This window comes from Ictidomys tridecemlineatus, chromosome X, assembly GCF_052094955.1.
Source record: "Ictidomys tridecemlineatus isolate mIctTri1 chromosome X, mIctTri1.hap1, whole genome shotgun sequence".
Classification (NCBI taxonomy): Eukaryota; Metazoa; Chordata; class Mammalia; order Rodentia; family Sciuridae; genus Ictidomys; species Ictidomys tridecemlineatus.
In genome coordinates, this window is record NC_135493.1 from 93,808,445 (window position 1) to 93,817,427 (window position 8,983).

Here is an 8,983-nt window from a genome sequence, read left to right on the forward strand (position 1 = left end):
GAGGAATAGTTTATTTGGGGGCTCACAGTCTCAGAGGTTTCAGTCCATAGACAGCTGGCTCCATTCCTCAGGGCTCAAGAAAGGCTGAACATCATGGCAGAAGAGGGTGGTGGAGGGAAGCAGCTCATGTGATGATCAGGAAGCAGAGAGAGACTCCACTCTCCAGACACAAAATTTTCCCCCCGGGTGTGTGTGGATGCACTTGCGTGAGGGATTCCTGCCACCTTCTGTGTTTGTTCCTTTCCCGCTCAGCCACACAGGTTGAATTGACCAAGGAGAAGCCTAGTCCCCTGCTGCTCGGGCGGGAATTTGTGAGACAGTATTACACACTGCTGAACCAGGCCCCAGCCATGCTACATAGATTTTATGGAAAGGACTCTTCCTACGTGCATGGGGGATTGGATTCAAATGGAAAGCCAGCAGATGCACTCTAAGGACAGAAAGAAATTTATAGGAAAGTGATGTCACCAAACTACACCAATTGCCACACTAAGATTCGCCATGTTGATGCTCATGCTACTCCAAATGATGGTGTGGTGGTCCAGGTGATGGGACTCTTATCAAACAACAACCAGGCTTTGCGGAGATTCATGCAAACATTTTTTCCTTGCCCCGGAGGGCTCTGTTGCAAATAAATTCTGTGTTCATAATGATATCTTCAGATACCAAGATGAGGTCTTTGGTGGCTTTGTCACTGAGCCTCAGGAGGAATCTGAGGAAGAAGTAGGGGAGCCTGAAGAAGGACAGCAGACATCTGAGGTGGTACCTGATGATTCTGGAACTTTCTATGATCAGGCTGTCAGCAGTGACTTGGAAAAACATTTAGAGGAGCCTGTTGCTGAACCAGAGCCTGATCCTGAACCCAAACCAGAGCCAGAACCCGTATCTGAAATCCAAGAGGAAAAGTCTGAGCTCCTGAGGATGCTCAGAAGAGTTCTTCTCCAGCACCTCCAGATATAGCTCAGACACTACAGGGAAAGTTGAGGACATTTTCTTGGGCATCTGTGACCAGTAAGAACCTTCCTCCCAGTGGAGCTGCTCCTGTTACTGGAATACCACCAATCCGTGAGGCCAGTGACCAAGGTGATATTGAGCCCCGGAGAATTGTGAGACATCCTGATACTCACCAACTCTTCATTGGCAACCTGCCTCATGAAGTGGACAAATCAGAACTTAAAAGATTTCTTTCAAAACTATGGGAATATGGTGGAGCTGCGCAGAAACAGTGGGGAAAATTACCCAATGTTGGTTTTGTTGTGTTTGATGATGCTGCGCCTGTTCAGAAAGTCCTCAGCAACAGGCCAATCGTGTTCAGAGGTGAAGTCGACTGAATGTGGAAGACAAGAAGACTCGAGCTGCTTGGGACGGGGACCTGGAGGCCTGGAGGTGGCCTGGGCGGTGGAATGAGAGGCCCTCCCCGTGGGGGCAGGGCACAGACACCAGGATCTGGAGTGGGAAGGGAAATTGCTCCACACAGTGAATGGCTCTTCACTGATCTTCATGAAGCATAAAAACCCCAGCTTCTGCAGAAGAGTGAATTTCTTCAACCAGCCTTTGTTATCTTGGAGTATGATGACCCTAGTCTTATAAACCGCTTAAGTTTGTGCAGTTTTACTTCTTTTGTGTTAATGGTGTGTGCTCCCTCCCTTTCCCCTTCTCCTGGCCTTTTAGTCCTTCACTTCCAGTCTTGTGGAATGCTATTTTAGGAGTAACGAATTTTTAAAGAAGAAAAAATGAAAAGACTTATTAAGGTCTGAAACAAGTCAGGATGGCGCCTGGCATTTTGCCAGGGGGAGTGGTTTGTGAGGTGGCGCCAGCGAGCCATTAAGTGTGGAGATTCCTTATTGGTTGACTGCTGTATCTAGTTTATGCTAATTAAGATAAGCTGTGTGGGATGTATATAAACCCCTCCTGTCCTACAATAAACAGCTCCTACTCCTGCTGTATCAATCTACACAAGTTGCTCGTCACCCCCCGGTTATTTTGGTGCAGCCGGACTGCGGCAAAGACTGAATTTTCTTGTTTGCTTTGCATATATAGACTGGATTTTTTTTTAAAAAACAGCTATTTCCCAAAAGGAATGTGCCTTGCTTATTACTGACATTTAGTATGTTTCATTCATTGGAATATTTCTTACTTATTTTCTAAGTGTTTCAAAGCCTTCGAGGAATGAGGATTTGATAAGCATTTTGGAGGCAGGAAAAATCCAAATTGTTTATTTTTTGAGACTTACAATTACCTTCTGATGTGGAAAAATTGCCATTGGAAAATTTGACATTTTGATTCTCCCTGATGTGGTTAAAAACTGAATGAAAGGTGTTAATAGAACTTTTTTCTTTTGATATGTGATCACAAAATAATTCTAAAACCTACTGTTTTTACCATTGAAATTTAAATTGTGAGATAGGTTTTAAGTGTCTAGAATGCAATTAATAGGCTTTTCTTGAACTGTTAGATTCTTTTGATGTAGTTTTTTCATATTTCATTTGTATTTGTTTTAAAAAAAAAAAGAAAAAAAAATCCCCCTAACCAAATAACAACCAGAGCAAAAACTGTTGTGCCTCCTATTTATCTTTGGTTTCAATCTTGGCAGTTGTTTAAAGAAAAAAATAATAAAAAGAATTAGAAAAAAAAACAAAAACACAATATACACCCCAGATCTATACCCACCAATGCCCACCTCCTCCAGCCACACCCCACCCGTCTTCAGTGACCACTTATCTTATCAGGGGATTGGTTCACAGTTGGGTTAAGGTCTCTTAACCCAATCATTTCTTCTCTGAACCTTTTCTTTTAGTGTTTTCTTTTTAGTTGTAGATAGACACAATACCTTTATTTCATGTATTTATTTTTATGTGGTGCTGAGGATCGACCCCAGCACCTCCCCCATGCCGGGGGTGCGTGCTCTACCACTGAGCCACAGTTCCAGCGCCTTCGGAACCTTCTTGCTTTGTCTCACACGTGAGCTTTTGGGGGACACCTCACATCCAAACCATAAGAGACATAATTGTACGAGCATGGAATATATGATTTAATTCAGACCCCAGCACCTCTCTTTCCTCTTCCCTTCCCCCTCCCCATGCTCTCTTCCCTCTATTGATCTTTTCCCCATTTACCTGTAGTTATTTTTAAATTTAATTTCCTACGGATGCACATGATGGTGAGATTCACTGTGCTGTATTTATATATGAACAGAGGAAAGTTCTGTCCAGTTCATTCCCCTGTCTTTCCTATTCCCACCCCTCCCTTCCCTTCATTCCCCTTTGTCTACTCCACTGAACTTCTGTTCTCTCCCCCGACACTGCCGTATTATGTGTCAGCATCCACGCATCCGCATATCAGAGAAAACATTTGGCCTTTGGTTTTTGTGGAGCTCACTTAGCATGATAGTCCCTAGATCCATCCATTTATTGGCACATGTCATAATTTCATTCTTTATGGCTGAGTGTGTGTGTGTGTGTGTGTGTGTGTGTGTGTGTATACACACACACCACATTTTCTTTATCCATTCATCTGCTGAAGGGCACCTAGGTTGTTTCCATAGCTTAGCTATTGTGAATTGTGCTGCTATAAATACGGATGTGGCTGTGTCATTATAGTATATGAGGTATTATGTCATCTAAACCTGATTTACAGGATAGAGAATGAGCCAGGCCCAGTGGTACACATCTGTTATCCCAGCAACTTGGGAAGCTAGGGAAAGAGAATCACAAGTTCGAGGCTAGCTTCAGCAACTTAGCGAGACCCTGTCCCCAATTTTTTAAACAATTTAAAAATGTATATGGAATGATATGTGTGCAGGTTCTATGCAAATACGATGCTATTTTACATGAGGGTCTTGAGTATACACAGAGTTTATATCCATGGGGGGTCCTGAAACCAATCCTGTGGACACTAGGGTGCAACCGTGTAGCCTTTGTACAGACTTTGTGCCTTGTGGTAGTTTTTGATTGTTAGAGTTATGATGAAGGGGCAGACTTATTCTGGGAAGGGAAGGTAAAGCATAATGGAACCTGGCCAGCAGCTGAAGGAAGACAGAGAAGCAATGGAGTCTCCAAGCTGAGCTGAGAAGGGTGCAGTGGTAGGAATGAACCAAACTACCACGGACTTTACCTGTCTGAACTAAAGGTAGGGAGTGACAGAACAGTTTTAGGCTTAGAGAACAGCAGTAATGCTGTCCTAATTGTCCCTCCCCACAGATGGATTAGCCTGCCGTGTGTTTCTCCCTCTTTAGTAGATGAGACGAAACAGCTACGGATTTATCATTATTTTCAATAATATTACTTTACCATTGATCTTATTGGAAGTGGCATTTTTACTCTTTGTGCTGCCTTTTAAACGTGAACCCCGCTGTGTGACTCAACTATGAGATACGAACATGAACATGGCTGTCAAGTTCATTATCATCCTTAAAAGGAAAAAGATGGGAGAAGACAAGCAAATACAAAGATAGATTCATACCTTTTCCTAGTCTTGACAATGTATCATCACATATTTTCTTCCTGTTGGACATGAACAATCCTGGGCCTACGTGATTCTGCAGTGAGTTCCAGTGCACAGTGGACCAGAGAGATTACATTTTTGCTTTTTTTTTTTTTTTTTTTGGTACTGGGGATTGAACCCAGGGACTTCGTATGCTAGGCAAGCTCTCTACCATTGAACTATGCCTCCAATCCCAAGAGATTGCATTTTAACTGTTCTTTATTTTTTTATTTTTATTTTTTAGTTGTTGATAGACCTTTATTTTATTTATTTATATGTGGTGCTGAGGATCGAACCCAGTGCCTCACACATGCCAGGCAAATGCGCTACCACTGAGCCCCAGCCCCAGCCCCTTAATTGTTCTTTTATTTTTATTATTTTTTTTAAAGGCACACTTTTTTTTTTTAAAGAGAGAGTGAGAGAGGAGAGAGAGAATTTTTAATATTTATTTTTAGTTCTCGGCGGACACAACATCTTTGTTGGTATATGGTGCTGAGGATCGAACCCGGGCCGAATGCATGCCAGGCGAGCGTGCTACCGCTTGAGCCACATCTCCAGTCCTTTAATTGTTCTTTTAAACTTTTTTTTTTGTGTGCATAGGTGTGGTGCTGGGGATTGAACCCAGGGCCTTGTGCTTGCATGACAAGCACTCTACCAACTGAGCTATATCCCCAGCCCTAAACTTTAAAAAAAAAAAAAACACATATTTTTAGTTGTAGGTGGACATAATACATTTATTTAATTTGTTTATTTTTATGTCGTGCTGAGGATAGAACCCAGGGCCTCACATGTGCTAGGTGAGTGCTCTACCACTGAGCCACAACCTCAGCCCTCTTTTAAACTTTTTATTGTGAAATATTTCAGACTGGGGCAATAGTTGGAATAGTCTAAAACAAAGCAAGAAATGTTCTCCAAAAACCTCTCATATACTCTTCACCTAGGTTCACCAGCCGTTAACATTTTGCTACATTCTCTTTGGTTCCCCTGTACCCATAAGGATATTTCTTTCAAAATTCAGCATGTTAGCTGGGTGCAATGGTACATGCCTATAATCCCAGCGGTTTTGGAGACTGAGGCAGGAGGACTGTGAGTTCAAAACCAGCCTCAGAAACTTAGTGAGGCCCTAAATAACTCAGTGAGACCCTGTCTCTAAATACAAAAAAGGGCTAGGGATGTGGCTCAGTGGTTAAGTGCCCCTGAATTCACTCCCTAATACCAAAAAAAGAAAAAGAAAATAAAACATCAGCGTGTATTTCCTAAGAATATAGACACTCACAGATTTCTTTTATATTTCCACAATATGCCCATCAGAATCAAGACATTTACTGTTGATACAGTACTGTTATCTTCAATCCACAAATTTTGCCAGTTGACCCAATATTGTTTTTCTAGTTCAGGATCCAGAGTGGATCACACAAGACATCGTAATGCCTCTTTAGTCTCCTTTAATCTGGAACAGTTCCTCTTCCTTTCTTTGATTTGTGACATTGTGACATTTTCTTCCAGGCTGCCGTTTGAAAGAATGTCCCTCAACTCGGGATCATTTGGTGTTTCCTGAGGCCTACTTTTCTCATCTCAATGTGTCTCACCCCAAACTTCATATTTTGGAACCTACCTCCCAAGGTGACAATATTAAGGGGTATGCCGTTATAAAATGTTGAAGGGGCCACTCTAGTCCCTTTTCCCCTGTCTGTCCCTTTTGCCATGCGGAGCACACAGCAAGAGGGCGCCATCTAGGAAGCAGAGATACCTCATCAAACTGCACACTTGACAGTGCCTTGATCTTGGACTTCTCAGCCTCCAGAACCAAGAGGGATGCATTTCTGTTGCTTATAAATTGCTGAGTTTAAGTATTTTATGATAGCATCCCAAGTGGACTTGGACCCTGCCTTCCGGGTGTTCACTTTGGACAGCCAGGCCGTGGGAAGTGACCATGTATTCTGAGGGCAGGAAGCCCGAGATGTCTGTCTGTCTGCTTATTATTCAGATGTTAAAGTGGTGTTTACCAGCTTTTTCCGTGGTAAATTCAGTGTTTTCCCCCTTACCATTCATAAGTGATCTGTGGGGAGATAACTTGGAGACTGTTAAAATGCCAATTTTCTCATCCAACATCTAACCCACGAGTTGTAAAATTCATTGATGATTCTTGCCTGAATCAATGTATTCCTCTAATGATAGCAGCATTTCACTTTTTAGAAAAAAAATGATTTTCTATCTTGTGGTTTTAAGTCCATAAAAATCAGAAATGTATTTCCTTGGGTTTTCTCGGGAACCCTGGCCGGCCTTTCCAAAAACGCGTTCCTGAATCGTGGCTGGGAGGACAGAGCGCAAGGGTTTCAGTGTTTTCGGAAACTCTCCTCCTCCGCCACGTCCTGTGCTGACTGCCTCGATGGCTCTAGTTCCACCAAAGGAATGAAGCAGCACCGACCCGAGTCAGCTGGCTGAGTGACACAGTAGGCGGGTGTGCTGGCTCTGCTATTTCCAGACACTGCTCAGAGTCATTCTGGAGCCATCTGCGGCCCTGACTCCACTCTTTTGTGTTCTCTGCTGTTTTCCTCCGGTGAGTGCGGTGAGTGGTGGGGGCCAAGGCCGGGGGCTTCTCCAGCAGCTGTAAGGCGAAGACGGGCATCGGGCATCGGGGTCTTGGACCTCCGTTTCTCTTCACTGTAAAACGCCCCTTGCTTTGTCCTCCTCGGGCCTGGGTCCCTCCGCGCGTTGAAGTGGGGAAGGAATCAGTTGTGTTCAGCCCCGGGGAATGGCTGCTGCTTCCTGTCCATCTTTTGATCTTTCGGGTCATCTCTCTGCCCTACTCACACGTCCTCAGGCCCCTGATCGCTCAGGTCAAGGGGGAAACAAGCAGGAGGTTGCCCTCTCCTTCCAGCCCTCTCTTACCCTGGCCCTCCTCCCCTCCTCCCCTCCTCCCCTCCCCCCCTCTTGGGGTCCCAGCTGGGCCTGAGACTTGAGTTGACATCAGCTAGATTTACAGGAAGAGCATACAAACTGGGGACAAGGTTTACTTGACCCAGGCGCCCTCGCACGGAAATGAAGACCCCAAAGAACCGTCCAGACCTGCGTGCTTTTGGAGTAGGCTGAACAAAAAGAGGCGATTGGAGACAGGTAAACTGAAGTGGGGAGGCCAAAGGAAGAGGAGAACTATTTTAACAAGGTCAGCTAGTTCAGAAGCCTCTCGGCTGTGGCTGTCAGAAAAGGTCTCTCCTGGTACGGCCAGGGTATCTTCCACATGGGGTTTTCAAATTATTTATTTATTTATTTATTTTATTATTATTATTATGGTACCAGGAATTGAACCGGTGAGCCCCATCTCCAGTCCTTTTTTTTTTTTTTTTTTTTTTTGGTACTTTTGGTACCTGGGATTGAACTCTGGGGCACTCAACCACTGCGCCCCATCCCCAGCCCTTTTTTATATTTTATTTAGAGACAGGGTCTCACTGAGTTGCTTAGGGCCTCGCCATTGCTGAGGCTGGCTTTGAACTCGAGATCCTCCTGCCTCGGCCTCCTGAGTCCCTGGGATGACAGACGTGCACTACTAGGCCTGGCTCACATGGGGGTTTTATCTCCTGCTCTGGGGGGTCAGAGGGGGTACATTACAAGACCCTTTAGGGATCTGCTGTTCATCAGGTACCTTTAGCTTGAGTAATCCCTATGTCAAAGTGACACATTTTGAAGTGGCATATTCTGCCACCCTGTCATAGGAAATAGGTTTGCCTATTTCTGATACCTAGTCTTGGCACCAGAAGTAAAAACTTCTTTTAGCCATTTAGTGAGAAGATCGCCCAGTATTTGAAATCTTAGAAAGATATATAAAAATATAGAATTTTGCCTTTGAAAGACTTTCTTGGGGGTGGTGGTGGGAATTTTGGAACCCAGGATGTCATTTATCGCTAGGCAAGTGCTGTCCACTCCCAGTTCTGAAGCTTTTTACTTTGGAAATATTTCACAACGAAGTTGTAAGGATAATCCAGAGAACTCCCCCAAACCCTTCACTCACATCAGCATCAACCCCCCCCCCATCCCTCCACCCCCGGGAGGCAGAGCCACCGAGTTCCAGGTGTCACGGGGAAATGAGGGCCAGGACACCGAGACCGGCCAGCAACACTGTATTAGTGGCACCACAGCCCAGAGGGATAATTCCCAAAGGCTGAGCCCCGGGCACAGAGGGGCTTTTCCTATTGTTCTTAGCAAGTTTGGGGTACATCCAGGCTGGGGCTTGGTGCAGTTCTCTTGAGGCTGCGTTCCGCGATCCTTCTAGGGCTGCAAGATCAGCAGCAGCCCAGGGACTTCAGCCCACACAGCTTGGGGACTTCATCGCACTTAGCCTAGAGGGGGATTGTTGTGTCCCCACTGCATGGCCTCCTGCCTCTGCGACCGCGGGTCTCTCACTAGTGTCTGGCCGCCCCCGCGAGCCTCTCTGGTGAAGCGTCAGTAAGCAGAGCTCCTGGGCGCCAGCGCGCATGCGCAGCCGAGGCTTGTCAACGCTCAG

General features: G+C 45.1%; 1 pseudogene; it reads left to right on the plus strand.

The window, feature by feature from the left end:
- The first annotated feature begins 253 nt into the window (after nt 1-253).
- LOC101971312 (ras GTPase-activating protein-binding protein 1 pseudogene) lies at nt 254-1,511 on the plus strand (annotated as a pseudogene).
- The last annotated feature ends 7,472 nt before the right edge of the window (nt 1,512-8,983 follow it).